We start from the raw sequence: 14,802 nt of genomic DNA, 5'->3' as shown, positions 1-14,802 counted from the left end.
AAAACAATGGGGAATCACAAGGCTGATTGGTCCCCTAAAGTTGCTGTAAGGATGGCGGAGACATCACAATTAATGGCCTTCATTCCTTACAGATTAAATAAGGGAAAAGAAGGGGTTTTTTCTTATGATGAGACGGGATGAATGAAGAATGATGTTTAATATTTAGAAGATACAAGTTATCTAGATTATCTTCTGTTGTTTGTGTACTGTTGTTGTGGTTAGGTGCCTTCCAGTCAGTTCCAACTCGTAGCTACCCTATGTACAACAGAAGGAAACACTTCCTGGTCCTGCACCATCCTCAAAATCTTTGTTATGCTTGAGCTTATTCATTGTCCACCTTTCACATGCGTATAAGACTATCGAAAACACCAGGGCTTGGGTCAGGTTCACCTTAGTCTTCAAGGTGACATCTTTGCTTTTCATCACTTTAAAGAGGTCTTTTGCTGCAGATTTGCCCAAGGTGATGCATCCTTTGAATTCTTGACTGCTGTTTCCCTGGATGTTGATTGTGGATCCAAGTAAAATTAAATAGTTGACAATTTCCATCTCTTCTAGGTTTATCGTGATGTTGCTCATTGGTTCAGCAGTGAGGGTATTTGTTTTCTTTGTTTGGTGTAATCCATATTAAAGGCTGTGGTCTTTAATCATCGTCAGTAAGTGTTTGAAGTCCTCTTTCACTTTCAGCATGCAAGCTAGTGTCATCTGCATAGCACAGGTTGTTAATGAGTCTTCCTCCATTCCTGATGCTGAGTTCTTCATATAGTCCAGTTTCTCAGATTATTTGCTCAGTGTGCAGATTGAATAAGTATAGTGAAAGGATACAACCGTGAAGCACACTTTTCCTGACTTTAAATCGCCTATAGATAATTAAATCTCCTAGTATCCCCTTATTCTGTTCGAACGACTGCCTCTTGATCCATGAACAGGCTCCTCATGAGCACAATTAAGTGTTCTGGAATTCCCATTCTTTGCAATGTTATCCATAATTTGTTGTGATCCACATAGTCAAATGCCTTTGCATAGTCAATAAAACACAACAAAACATCTTTCTGGTATTCTGTGCTTTCAGCCAGAATCCATCTGACATCAGCAACGATATCCCTGGTTCCACGCCCTCTTCTGAATCTGGCTTGAATTTCTGGCAGTTCCCTGTCGATATGCTGCTGCAAACCCTTTTGAATGATCTTCAGCAAAATTTTACTTGTGTGTGATATTAATGATATCATTTGATAATTTCCACACTTGGAACACCTCTCTTGGAAATTGGCATAAATATGAATCTCTTCCAGTCGGTTGGCCAGGTAGCTGTCTTCCATATTTCTTGGCATAGACCAGTGAGCACTTCCAGCGCTGCATCCGTTTGCTGAAACATCTCAATTGATATTCCATCAATTCCTGGAGACTTGTTTTTTGCCAGTTCCTCCAGTGCAGCTTGGACTTCTTCCTTCAACATCATCAATACCTGATCATATGCTGCCTCCTAAAATGGCTGAACATTGACCAATTCTTTTTGGTATAATGACTCTGTGTATTCCTTCCATCTTCTTTTGATGCTGCCTGCATCATTTAATATTTTCCCTGTAGAATCCTTCAATATTGTAACTAGAAGCTTAATTTTTTTCTTCTGTCCTTTCAGCTTGAGAAATGCCAAGCATTTTCCTTCCCTTTTGGTTTTCTTATCTGTATTGTTAGTTTTGGTTTGTATCCTATTAATACTATGTATTAGGGTTGACGCTATTTTTTCTTATATGATATTTATAGTTTTTGGTTTTATGTTTAAGTCTTTGATTGATTTGGAAATAGTTATATATGGTGTGAGGTATGGGTCCTGTTTCATTTTTTTTTACAGATGGGCATCCAGTTTTGCCAGCACCATGTGTTAAAAAGCCTGTCTTTTCCCCATTTAATGACAATGTGTCTGTCTTGTACCAGTACCACACTGTTTTTACTACCGTAGCTGTATAGGAGGTTCTGAGGTCAGGTAGTGTGAGTCTTACTATTTTATTCTTCTTGTTCAACAGTGCTTTACTTATCCAGGGCCTCTCTCCTTTCCATGTAAAGTTAACGATTAGTTTTGCAATCTCGTTAAAGAATGCTGTTGGTATTTGGATCAGGATTACATTGTATTTGTAGATTGGTTTGGGTAGAACTGACATTTTCACAATTTTGAGTCTACCTATCCATGAGCATGGTGTGTTTTTCCATTTACGTAGGTCTCTTTTTGTTTCTTGCAGTACTGTTTCATAGTTTTCTTTTACAGGTCGTTAACATCCCTGGTTAGTTTTATTCCTAAGTATTTTATCTTCTTAGTGACTATTATAAGTGGTATTGTTTTCCTGATTTCCTTTTCATAGTTGTCATTATTGGTGTATAGGAATCTAACTAATTTTTGTATGTTTATCTTGTATCCTTTTACTCTTCTGAATTTTTCTGTTAGTTCCAGCAGTTTTCTTGTGGAGTCCTTTGGGTTCTGTTTGTACAGTATCATCACCTGCAAATAAAGATAGTTTTACTTCTTCCTTACCAATTTGGATGTGTTTTATTTCTTTTTCTTGCCTTATTGCTCTAGCCAGGAATTCCAGCACTATGTTAAATTGGAGTGATGATAAAGGGTATCCTTGTGTAGTTCTTGTTCTCAGGGGGAATGTTTTCAGCCTCTCTCCATTAAGAATGATGTTAGCTGTTGATTTTGTATAAAAAATGCACTTAATTATGTTGAGGAATTTCCCTTCTATACCTATTTTATTGAGAGTTTTTATCAGGAATGGGTGTTGGACTTTATTAATACCTTTTCTGTGTCAATTGAGATGATCATGTGATTCTTTACTTTTATTTATATGGTGGATTAAGTTGATTGATTTTCTACTGTTGAACCATCTTTGCATACCTGGTATGCATCCCACTTGGTCCTGGTATATTATTATTATTTTTATTTTTTATATGATGCTGAATTCTATTGGCTAGAATTTTGTTGGTGATTTTTGCATCCACATTCATGAGACATATTGATCTGTAACTTTCTTTTTTGTGGTATCTTTGCCTAGTTTTGTTATGCTAGCTTCATAGAATGAATTCATAATTTCCCTTCCTTTTCTATGTTGTGAAATAGTTTGAGTAGTACTGGTGCAAGGTCTTTCTGAATGTTTGGTGGAATTCTCCAGTGAAGCCATCTGGGTCAGAACTTTTTTTTGTTGGGAGGTTTTTTTGTTTTCTTTTTTTTTTAACCTTTCATTCCCTTGTTTTGAGTCTGTTCATATTTTCGATCTCCGTTTGTATAAGTTTAGCTAGGTAGTATGTTTCTAGAAATGTGTCCATGTCCTCTAGATTTTCAAATTTGTTGGAATATAATTTTTCATAGCACCGTTATGATCCTTTTTATTTCAGTTAGGTCTGTTGTACTGTCCCCCATTTCATTTCTTATTTGGGTTATTTGCATCCTCTCCTGTTTTTCTTTTATCTGTTTGGCCAATGGTTTGTCAATTTTGATGATCCTTTCAAAGAACCAACTTTTGGGTTTGTTGATTCTTTCTGTTTTCTATTTCATTTATTTTTGCCCTGGTTTTTATTATTTCCTTTCTTCTGGTGGCTGTGGGCTTCATTTGCTCTTCTCTTTCTATTTGTTCTAGTTGTATAGCTGTTTTGATTTTGTCCCTTCTTTTTTGATGTGTGCATATATTGCTATAAATTGACCTCTGAGCACTGCCTTTTCTGCGATCCAAAGGTTTTAGTATGATCTGTTTTCATTCTCAGGTGATTCTAGGAATAGTTTTATTCCACTTTTGATTCATTCTATTAACCCATGGTTTTTAAGTAAGGCGTTTTTCAGTTTCCATGCATTTGTTTTGTTTTGTTTAGTTTTTTTCTCTTCCTTGCTCTTCCTGTTATTAATTTCAACTTTTATGGTGTAGTGATCAGAGAAGATGATCTGTATTATCTCAGTGTTTTGAATTTTGTGGAGGATTGCTTTGTGGCCTAAAATGTGGTCTATTCTGCGGAAAATTTCATGTGCTTTGGAAAAGAATGTGTAGTTTGCTGCTGTTGGGTGGAGGGTTCTACACATGTCTATGAGGTCAGGTTGGTTGATTGTGGCCCTAGTACTTCTGTATCTTTGTTGAGTTTCTTTAGAGATGTTCTGCCCTTTACCAAGAGTTGTGTTTTGCAGTCTCCTACTGTTTTTGTGGAACTGTCCTTTTCTCTTTTCAGTGCCATTGCAGTTTGTTTTATGTATTTTGGAGTACTGTCTCTGGGTGTGTAGATGTTTCTTTTGGTTATGCCTTTTTGGTGGATTATCCCTTTAATCACTATATAATGCCCTTCTTTGTCTTTCATGGTGGATTTTTTTTTAAAGTCTGTTTTATCTGAGACTAGTATTGCCACTCCTGCACTTTTTTGATTGCTGTTTGCTTGATATATTACTTTTACATCCTTTGATTTTTAATAAATTTATGTCTTTTTTTCTAAGGTGTGTCTCTTTTAGACAGCACATTGATGGGTCATGTGTTTTTATTCATTCTGTCACTCACTGTCTCTTTATGGGTGCATTTAAGCCATTTTTGTTCAGCTTGATTTTTGATAGGTCTGAGTTTATTGCTATCATTTTGTAGTGCTTTTTTTTTATTTTTGGTGCTGCCATTTTCTTCCTCTTACTCTTCTGTCCGAATTCCTTTTCTTTGTGGATTTTTTTTTCTTTCTTTTTCATAGATTTTGTGTTTACTGAGACTATTTTTCTTCTTTATTTTGATGAATGTGTTTGTTAACTTTTTTTGTTGTTACCTTGAAATTTACCCCTATCTTCCTAAGTTTAAACCAGTCTTTTATTACTTGATATTGCCCTGGCTTCCTCTTCATTTGTAGGTTCTACACCTACACTGTTTATTTCTCTTTTTATTGTTTGAGATTGTTGTCATTTACAGACTAACCTTTCTGGTTCCCTGTTGTAAATCTTTTAGTTTTGTTTTATCATTTAGATTTCACTACTTAGGTTGGTATCTGGTTGATGCTGTCTTGCATTCTAGATTCAGGTTGTTGTCTGATGTTGGTTCTGTAACCACAGGACTCCCTTTAATAATTCTTATAAATTTGGTTTTGTTTAACATACATCCTTAATTTCTGTTTGTCTGGAAATGTCCTAATTTCACCATCATCTTTCAGCGAGGGTTTTGCAGGATATATTATTCTTGTTTTGGCAGTTTTTTTTTTCTTTCAAGGTTTTATATAAGTCATTTCATTGCCTTCTTGCCTGCATGGTTTCTGCTGACCAATAAGAGCTTTGTCGTATTGTTTCCCGTTTGTATGTGAGTTTTTGTTTTTCTAGAGCTGCTCTCAAGATTCTTTGTCTTTGGTTTTAGAGAGTGTGATTATGATATGCTTTGGTGATTTTCTTTTGGGGTCTATCCTATATGGGTTTAGTTGAGCTTTTTGGATGGTTAGTTTTTCATGTTTTATGATATAGTGAAGTGTTTTGTCAACAAATCTTCAATGATCTTATTTGTGTTTTCATTTTCTCCCCCTGTTCTTGAACTTTGATCACATGCAAATTTTTGCTTTTGTTTGTATCCCACATTGTTCTCAGTGTTTCTTCATTTTTTTTCATTCTTTTCTTCTGATTTTTCCTCAAAGTGATATCCAAGCATTTGTCTTCAATTTCTCTGATCCTGTCTTCCATTGTTTCAAATTTGCTCCTAAAACATTCTATTGCATTGTCCATTTCTGAAATCTTGTTGCATATCTTTTGGATTTCTAATTGCTGTTTTTGTATGATTTCTAGTTGTTTGTTTATTTTGACAATTTGTTACTGTGTTATTTTCCTGAATTCTATTACTTTGTCTGTGTTGTCCCTGATTTAGTCTGTATTTTCCATGATTTTTTCTGTTTTTGTCCTTATTTTTGTCTGCATTTTCCTTCATCTCTTGAAAAATCTTGAATATTAGAGTTTCAAATTCCCTATCAGGCTGTTTCAGTGCCTTTTATTCTCTCAGGTCATCTGGTGTTTTACTGTTGTCGCTTTGTGGAGCCATTCTGTCCTTTTTAAAAAAATATTTTGATATTGTCTGCTGTCTCTGGGACATTCAGCAAGCAATTTCTTTGTTTATTGATTGTAGATTTGTGTATTTTGTCCTGCTTTTATGTTTTATTTGGTTGTGTCTGGGCATGCCAGCTGGGTGTGTTTTGTTGCTTGCTCATCTTTGAGCATGATACTTCTCACCTCCTTCTCCTGGTGGTCAGGGCTAGTCACTAAGCTATGGTGCAGAAGGGCGGGTCTGGAGGGAAGGGCGGGCATGAGTAGTTGTGGTATATACTGGCACCGACTGGGTTGGGCTGTGGGGAAGTGCAAGGATAGGTCCAGGGGATTGTATTGGTGTCTTTTCAGGGCACAGTGCTCGGTGCACAATGCAGGTAGGCAGGAGGGAAGGGAGAGGAGGTGATGTGTGGAGTGGGTGCTCTGTCTTCTCTTGAGAGCTCTTTGAAGTCACCTTCCCATACTCCGGTCCTCAGTCCTTGGTGGCTGAGGTCCAAGATTGCAAATCCAGTTGGCAGTGAGCTGGCGTCTCTCCAGCCGAGCAACTGTGTCCCCTTGGAAAGTGGTGGAGACCATTTACTGACAAGAAGAGTGAGGGTGAAAAAACATGAATCCCCGGTTACTGGGTGAGCTGTTTCCTGTTAGAAGCACTGTGAAGTTACCTTGCCATTCCCCTTGTCTGCGTTCATTAGTAGCTGTAGTCCCAGATGGTGAATCTATGCTACGTTAGCTGGTAGGGGACCTCACTTTGTAGCTCTCCTCATTCTTTGTTCTCTGTCAGTTTCTTATTCCATTTGGTGCTTGACCAAGTCCTTTATTCCTTCATTTGATGCTTAGTGTTCCAGGACTGATGTTTGTATCTGTTTTACTTAGTTTTTCAGGTTTTTGCTGCAGAGGGACTGCATGGTGCTTCTGTCTATACTGCCATGTTGGCTCTGCCTCTCCCAACAAGGTTCTTGAGAATATTAAGTTCACACAAACACTTCCGGCTTGGACTGAAAGGCATAAAGAGAGTATGAAATGAAAGAAGGCTGTTGAGCCACCAAAACTCTACTGGCTGGAAAGAGACTAATAAAGCTGCTCACTTGCAACATGTGCAACATTTCTTGAAAAAGGAAGTGTGACTCAGAGGATAGAGCTGCCAACCCAGCACAGAAGATGATTCCCAGGCCTTGAAACCTAATGGAATTTGCTTGGTTGGATTTCAAATTTGCTTTGTGCCTGTGATTTTACTTTTTTTTTTCTTTTGGTTTTCTTCCCTTTGAATGAGAATATCTACAACTTTTTTCCTATGTTTTTTCCACAATTGTATTTTGGGTGAGGATTGTGTGTTTCTTTAGCTTCACAGTTCCACAGATGGAAAAAAAGTGTGCCCCAGTATCTCATCTATATTTAATTTAGATTGTTATTTTTTATTATTATTTAGGTTTGAGACTTTAAAATTTAAGTGAGATTTTGCACTTTCATTTTATGCTGTAATGGACTGAGACTTTTGGGAGCTTGTAATGTGAATGTGTTTTGCATTTGGGATGGATATGAATCTCTGGGGATGAAGGGGTGAACTGCTGTAGGCAGAAAAATGGCACCCAAATATGCCCATTTTATAATCCACGGAAATTGTGGACTTGTTATTTTATTTGACACAAGGAACTTTGCAGATGTGATTAAGGCTAAATGCTTTGAGAAGAGACAATTATCCTGCATTATTTTGATTGTCCCAATCCAATCACACAAATTCTTAAAACTGTTTATCTTTTCCCTTCAGTGATCAGATAGAGAGATGTGACTACAGAGGAATGGCCAGAGAGATGCAATATTTCTGTATTTGAGGATGAAGGAATGGATCCAAGAGCCAAGGAATGAAGGTAAGCTTTAGAAGCTGGAAGAAAAGAAAATATATTTTCTGCCTTAGAGCCTCCCAAAGAAACACAGCTGTGCTGATACCTTGATTTTAGCCTGCAGATCCATTCAGATTTGTGGCCTACAAAATTTTTAGAAAATAAATTTGTGTTGTGTTAAGCTACTAAGTTTGTGGCAAATTGTTATCACAATAACAAAAAGTTAATACATAAACTATATAAAAAATTAATAATGTGTGGTCTAAACATAACCCTTAAAAGATAGATTTTTAGATTGGATACAAAAGAAAGACCAACTATAAGCTGTCATATGAAGTTCCAGAAATGTACTAAGTAAAGGAATGGAAAGCATTGCAAACACTAATCAAAAGAAATCTGGAGTAGATACATTAATTTCAGATAAAGCAGAATTTAAAACCAGAAAGAATATCAGGGATAAAGAGGAGCATTATATAATGATGAGATCAGTTTTCCAAGGAGGGTTAACAATTTTAAACATGTATGACCTTATTGAAAACCCTGGTGATATAGTGGTTAAGTGCTATGGCTGCTAACAAAAAGGTCAGCAGTTCGAATCCACCAGGTGCTCCTTGGAAGCTCTATAGGACAGTTCTACTCTGTCCTATAGGGTCACTATGAGTTGGAATCAACTTTACGGCAACGGGTTTGGGGTTTTTTTGTTTGTTTGTTTATGACCTTATCACTGAGCTTCAAACATCAGGGCCAAAAAAAAAAAAAAAACTGAAAGGAAAAATAGGCAGATCCACAATTAGAATTGGAGACTTTATCATTCCCCTTTCAACAATTGATGAAACACAGAACCAGAAAATCTGTAAGTCTATAGATGAACTGAATAATAATATCAACTGAGGTGACATAATTTATAGAACTCTCCATCTAACAACAACAGAATGCGTATTCTCCTTAAGTGGATGTATGCCATTTGATATGGAACATTCACCAAGATGGATCATATTCTGGGACAGAACACAAACCTAAATTTTTTTTTTTTACAAAACAGAAATAATAGTGTGCATTCTCAAACCATAATAGAAGTGAACTAGAAACCATTAAAAGAATGTTATCTGAAAATATACTAATACTTAAAAATTATTTCTGCATAAGCCATGGGTTAAAAATTAAGCTTAAGAAAGTTATAACCATATTTTGACTAAATAAAAATGAAAACACAACATACCAAAAATGGGGAAAAATTATACCAGTAAATTCATATATTAGAAAATAATTAAACTCAGCAATCTAAACTTCAAGAATAAATTAAATCTAATAAAACCATTGTTGATAAGTACTTTTGATTCAGGTCTGACTCATAACAACCCTTTGTTTAACAGAACAAACACTGCCCATTCCTGCACCGTCTTCACAATCCTTGCCATTTTTGAGCCCATTGTTGCAGCCTCTTTGTCAATCAATCTCGTTGAGAACCTTCCTCTTTTTCACTGACTCTACTTTACCAAGCATAATGCCCTTCTCCAGGGATTGGTCCTTCCTGATAACATGTTCAAAGCACTTAAGACAAAGTTTCGCCTTCCTCGATTCTAATGATCATTCTGGCTTTACTACTTCCGAGACAGATTTGTTCACTTTTCTGGCGGTCCATGGTATATTCAATATTCTGAACCAACACCATAATTCAAAGGCATCAATTCTTCTTCAGTCTTCCTTATACACTGTCCGGCTTTTCCAGGCACATGACATGATTGAAAATGCCATGGCTTGGGTCAGGCACACCTTGTCATTGTCAAAGTGGTATCTTTGTTTTTTTAACACTTTAAAAAGGTATTTTGCAACAGATTTGCCCAATGCAATATGTCATTTGATTTCTTGACTGTTGTTTTCATGAGTGTTGATGTGGATCCAAGTAAAATGAAATCCTTGATGACTTCAATCTTTTCCCTGTTTATCATGGTGTTGCTTATTGGTCCAGTTGTGAGAATTTTTCTCTTCTTTAGGTTGAGGTGTAATCCATACTGAAGGCCATATTCTTTTACTTTGTCACTAAGTGCTTCAAATCCTCTTCAGTTTCAGTAAGCAAGGTTGTATCATCTGCATATCGCAGGTTGTTAGCATGTCTTTTTCCAGTCCTGGTGCAGCATTGCTCTTCATGTATTCCAACTTCTTTGGATTATTTGCTCAGCATACTGACAGAATTATTATGGTGAACTGATACAACGCTGACACAAAACCATTCCGATAAAACTAACTCAACCCAAACCTTTCTGTGGAGTCCATTTCAACTCATAGCACCCTATAGGACAGAGTGGAACTGACCCATAGGGTTTCCAAGGTAGTAAATCTTTACAGAAGTAGACAGTCTCATCTTCCTTAAGCAGAACAGATGGTGGGTGTGCTTTCACCACTGCACCACCCAATCTCTTCCGATTTTATTATTTTATTTTGTTATAAAAGTTAGAATATGTATCAATGAAATTGAAACCATGAAAATAATAGAGAGAATGAATTAAATCAAAGGCTAATTCTTCTAAAAGATCAATAAAATCAATAAACCCTCAGCCAGACTAAGAAAAAAAGGAAAAGACAGAAATTACCAAACTCAGGTATTAAAGAAAGAGCATTGCTACTGATCCCATGTGCATTAAATGTATAGTAAGGGAATAACATGAACTACTCTATTCCCACACATTTGCAAACGTAAATTCATTGAAATACTGATATTACCACATCTTTTTTATATAAAATAGATTATATGAGTAGCTGTACATGTATTAAATAATCAAACTTGTAGTTAAAAATTATTATTCCCCCCTAAAAAAAAAGTGCACACACACACACTAGGCTCAGATAGCTTCATTGGTGAATTCTATGAAAAATTTAAAAAAGAAATAACGCGAAATTTACAAAATCTTATCCAAAAACTAGGATAAGAAAGAACACCTCCCAGTTAATTTTATGAGAATCTTACTACACTAAATACTAAAACAAGATGAATATGTCACAAGAAAACTACAGACCAATATCTCTCATGAACATAGATGCAAAAATCTCTAGCAAAATAGTAATAGCATCCAACAATATATAAAATGGATGTTGTTGTTAGTTGCCATCAAGTCAATTCCAACTCATGGAGACCCAATGTATCCATAGTAGAACTGCTCCATAAGGTTTCCAAAGCTGTGACCTTTTGGAAACAGATCACTAGGCCTGTCTTCGGAAATGTGTCTGAGTGGGTTAGAACCTTGATCCTTTTTCCTAGTAGTCCAGCTTTTAACCATTGGTGACACCCAGGGACATCTCCTAAAATGGATAATGCATCACGACCATGTGAAACTTTTTTCCAGAATTCAAGCTATATTCAAAATTTTAACAAATCAGTTAATATAATTCATCATATTAACAGACTAAATAAGAGAAAGGTTATGCGCATATGAATAGATGCAGAAAAAAATTAATAGAATTCTACTTATTCATCACAAAACCTCTCAGCAAAATAGGAATACAAGGGAACTTCTTTAACCAATAAAGGTATCTACAAAAAAGGTATGGGTAACATTAGACGAAATGGTGAGAGACTGAACACTTTCTCCCAAAAATCTGGAATAAGGTAAAAGGGACACTTGGCCCACCCTTATTCAACATTTTATTAGAAGTCCTAAGTTGTACAATATAGCAAGAGAAATAAATAAAAAATACAAATTGGAAAGAAAGAAATAAGGTTATTTTTATTAGCAGAAGACATGATTGTCTATGTAGAAAATCTCAAAGAATCCTTAAAATAGTTACTGGAGCTAATAAGTGAGTTTAGCAAGGTCACAGGACATAAGATCAATACGCAAAAGCCAATTTTATTCTTGCACGTCACCAGTGAACAATTGGACTGTAAAATTAAAAAAAAATACAACAGCACCAAAAAATGAAGTACGTAGGTCAATCTAACAAAATGTGAAACTATAGAGATCAACAAAGCATGGCATTGGTGAAAGGATAGACATATAAACAATAGATCAGAACACTGAGCTCAGAAATGGGTCCACACACTTATAGTCACCTGAATTTTGACAGATTCTAAGGCAATTCAATGGAGCGAGAATAGTCTTTTTAACAAATGGTGCTGGAAGTTGAATGGACACAAGAAACTCAGGGGAGAAAAGGCAAGTGTGCTGTCACATTATAGGGATTGCAGTTAATATCATGCAACAATACATTACAAATTTTTGTGTGAGAATTTAACTCAAGCCGTAAATTTACACCTAAAGTACAACAACAATAAAAAAGAAAATAAAAAAATAAATAGTGAGGGAAAAATTGGATGTTCATATCCAAAATAGATAAATCTCAACACACATTTTACATCTTATTTAAAAAAGTGTATCTATAATACATCATAGACCAAAATGTAAAATTTTAAACAGTGAAACGTCCATAAGAAAATATAAGAGAAAATGAATGTGATTTTGGGTTTGGGAATGACTTTTTACGTACAAAACTGAAAGTATGACCCATGAGAGTCAAAGTTGACAAATTAAATTTAACAAAATTAAAAAATATATCTGTGTAAGACACTATTAAAGAATGAAAAGACAAGCCAAGGACTGGGAGAAAATATTTGCAAATCATATAGCTAATAAATAACTTGTATCCTGAATATATATATTAAAAAAAACACTTAAAATGCAATTTAAAAAATGAAGAAAAAATTGGAACTAACACTTTATCAAAGAAGATATGTTGTTGTTGTTGGTAGTTGCTGTTGAGTCAAGATGGCAAATAAACATATCAAGAGATCCTCAATATCATTTGCATTAGAGAAATGCGTGTTAAACACCACTATACACCTATTGGAAACCCTGGTGACACAGTGGTTAAAAGCTATGGCTGCTAACTAAAAAAAGGTTGACAGTTTAAATCTACCAGGTGCTACTTCAAAACACTGTGGGGCAGTTCTACTCTGTCCTACAGGGTAGCAATGAGTCAGAATCTAATGAACGGCAATATTTTTTGTTTGTTTTGCACACTTACTACCCAAAAAACCAATCCTATTGCCACCGAGTCCATTCTGACTCATAGCTACCCTATAGGACAAAGTAGGACTGTCCCATTGGGTTTCCAAGGCTGTAGATCTTTAAAGAAGCATACTGCCACAACTTTCTCTCCCAGAGCAGCTGGTGGGTTTTAACTGCTTACCTTTCAGTTAGCAGCCAAGCACTTAACCACTATGCCACCAGGGCTCCTTAAAAATCTATTAAATTCAGTGCTGTTGAGTCGATTCTGACTTTTAGCCACCATATAGTTTTTTTTTTTTTTTTTTTATAGGACAGAGTAGAATTGCCCCATAGGGTTCCAGGGAGTGGCTGGTGGATTCAAACTGCTGACCTTTTGGTTAGCAGCCAAACTCTTGAACTACTGTGCCACCAAGCTTCCTATTACTAACTTATGAAAATGGATAAAATCCCCCAAATTAACCATATCAATTGCTATAGAGGAACTCTCATTTTTTGCTAGTGGGAATGCAAAATAAAAGCAGTACAACCACTTTGGCAGACAGTTTGGCAGTTTCTTTTAAAGCTATACATAAACAACAACAAAAAACCCAAATCCATTGCCATAGAGTTGATTTCAACTCATAGCAAACCTATAGGGCAGTGTAGAACTGTCCCATAAGGTTTCCAAGGATCAGCTTATGGATTCAAACTGCCGACCTTTCGGTTAGCAGCTGAACACTTAACCACTGTACCACGTGGCCTCCAGAGTTGTACACAGACTTACCATAAACCTCCACCACTCATCTGTCAGTTTGTCATACTGTGGTGGTTTGCCCATTGCTGTGAAGTGGGAACTACGAAACCTGTATTTCAAATACAGCATCACTCATAGTGGACAGGGTCACCATGGTGGACAGGCTTCAGCAGAGCTTCAGACTAAGTGAGACTAAGAAGGACCTGATGAACTACTTCTAAAAAAAATTACATATATATGCCAGTAAAAACCATATGAATAGCACTGAAAGCTTATATGATATAGTGCCAGAAGATGAGCCCCTCAGATTGAAAGTCACTCAAAATACAACTCAGAAAGAAATTTCTCCTCAATGCAGGTTCAACCTTAATGATGTGGATGAGGTAAAGCTTTCAGGACCTTCATTTGCTAACACAACACAACTGAAAATGAGAAGAAACAGCTGCAAACACCCATTAATAATCAAAACATTGAATGTACAAAGTATGAGCCTAGGCAAATTGGACCTTGTCAAAAATGAAATGGAATGCATAAAGATCCTTATCCTAGGCATTAGTGAGTTGAAATGGGCTGGTATTGGCCATTTTGAATTGGACAATTATCTGGTCTACTATGCCAGGAATTACAAACTGAAGAGGAATTGCATCAGATTCATTGTCAAAAAGAAGTGCTGTTGATGAAAGGATAATATTCATAAGCCTATAAGTAAGACCATTTAATACCACTATTATTGAAGTTTACACACCAAGCATTAATGCCAAAGATGAAGAAATTGAAGATTTATACCAACTTCTGCAGTCTGAACCTGATCAAACATGCACTCAAGATGCATCAATGATTACTGTGAATTAGAATTTAAAAATTGGAAACAAAGATGAAGGAGCAGTAGTTGGAAAATATGGCTCGGTGATAGAAACAATGCTGGAGATCCATGATAAAACTTTGCAAGACCAACGACTTATTCATCGCAAATACCTTTATTTCAACAACACACATGGTGACTATACACTTGAACCTTTCAGGACAGAATACACAGGAATCAAATTGATTATATTTGTGGAAAGAGATGAAGGAATAGCTCAATATCATCTGTCAGAACAAGGTCAGGTGCTGACTGTGACACAGACTATCAATTGCTCATATACAAATTCATGCTAAAGCTGAAGAAAATTAAAACAAGTCCATTAGAACCAAAATTTGAGTACACTG

This window comes from Loxodonta africana, chromosome X, assembly GCF_030014295.1.
Source record: "Loxodonta africana isolate mLoxAfr1 chromosome X, mLoxAfr1.hap2, whole genome shotgun sequence".
In the NCBI taxonomy this organism is placed as follows: Eukaryota; Metazoa; Chordata; class Mammalia; order Proboscidea; family Elephantidae; genus Loxodonta; species Loxodonta africana.
This window is presented reverse-complemented; position numbering follows the sequence as displayed.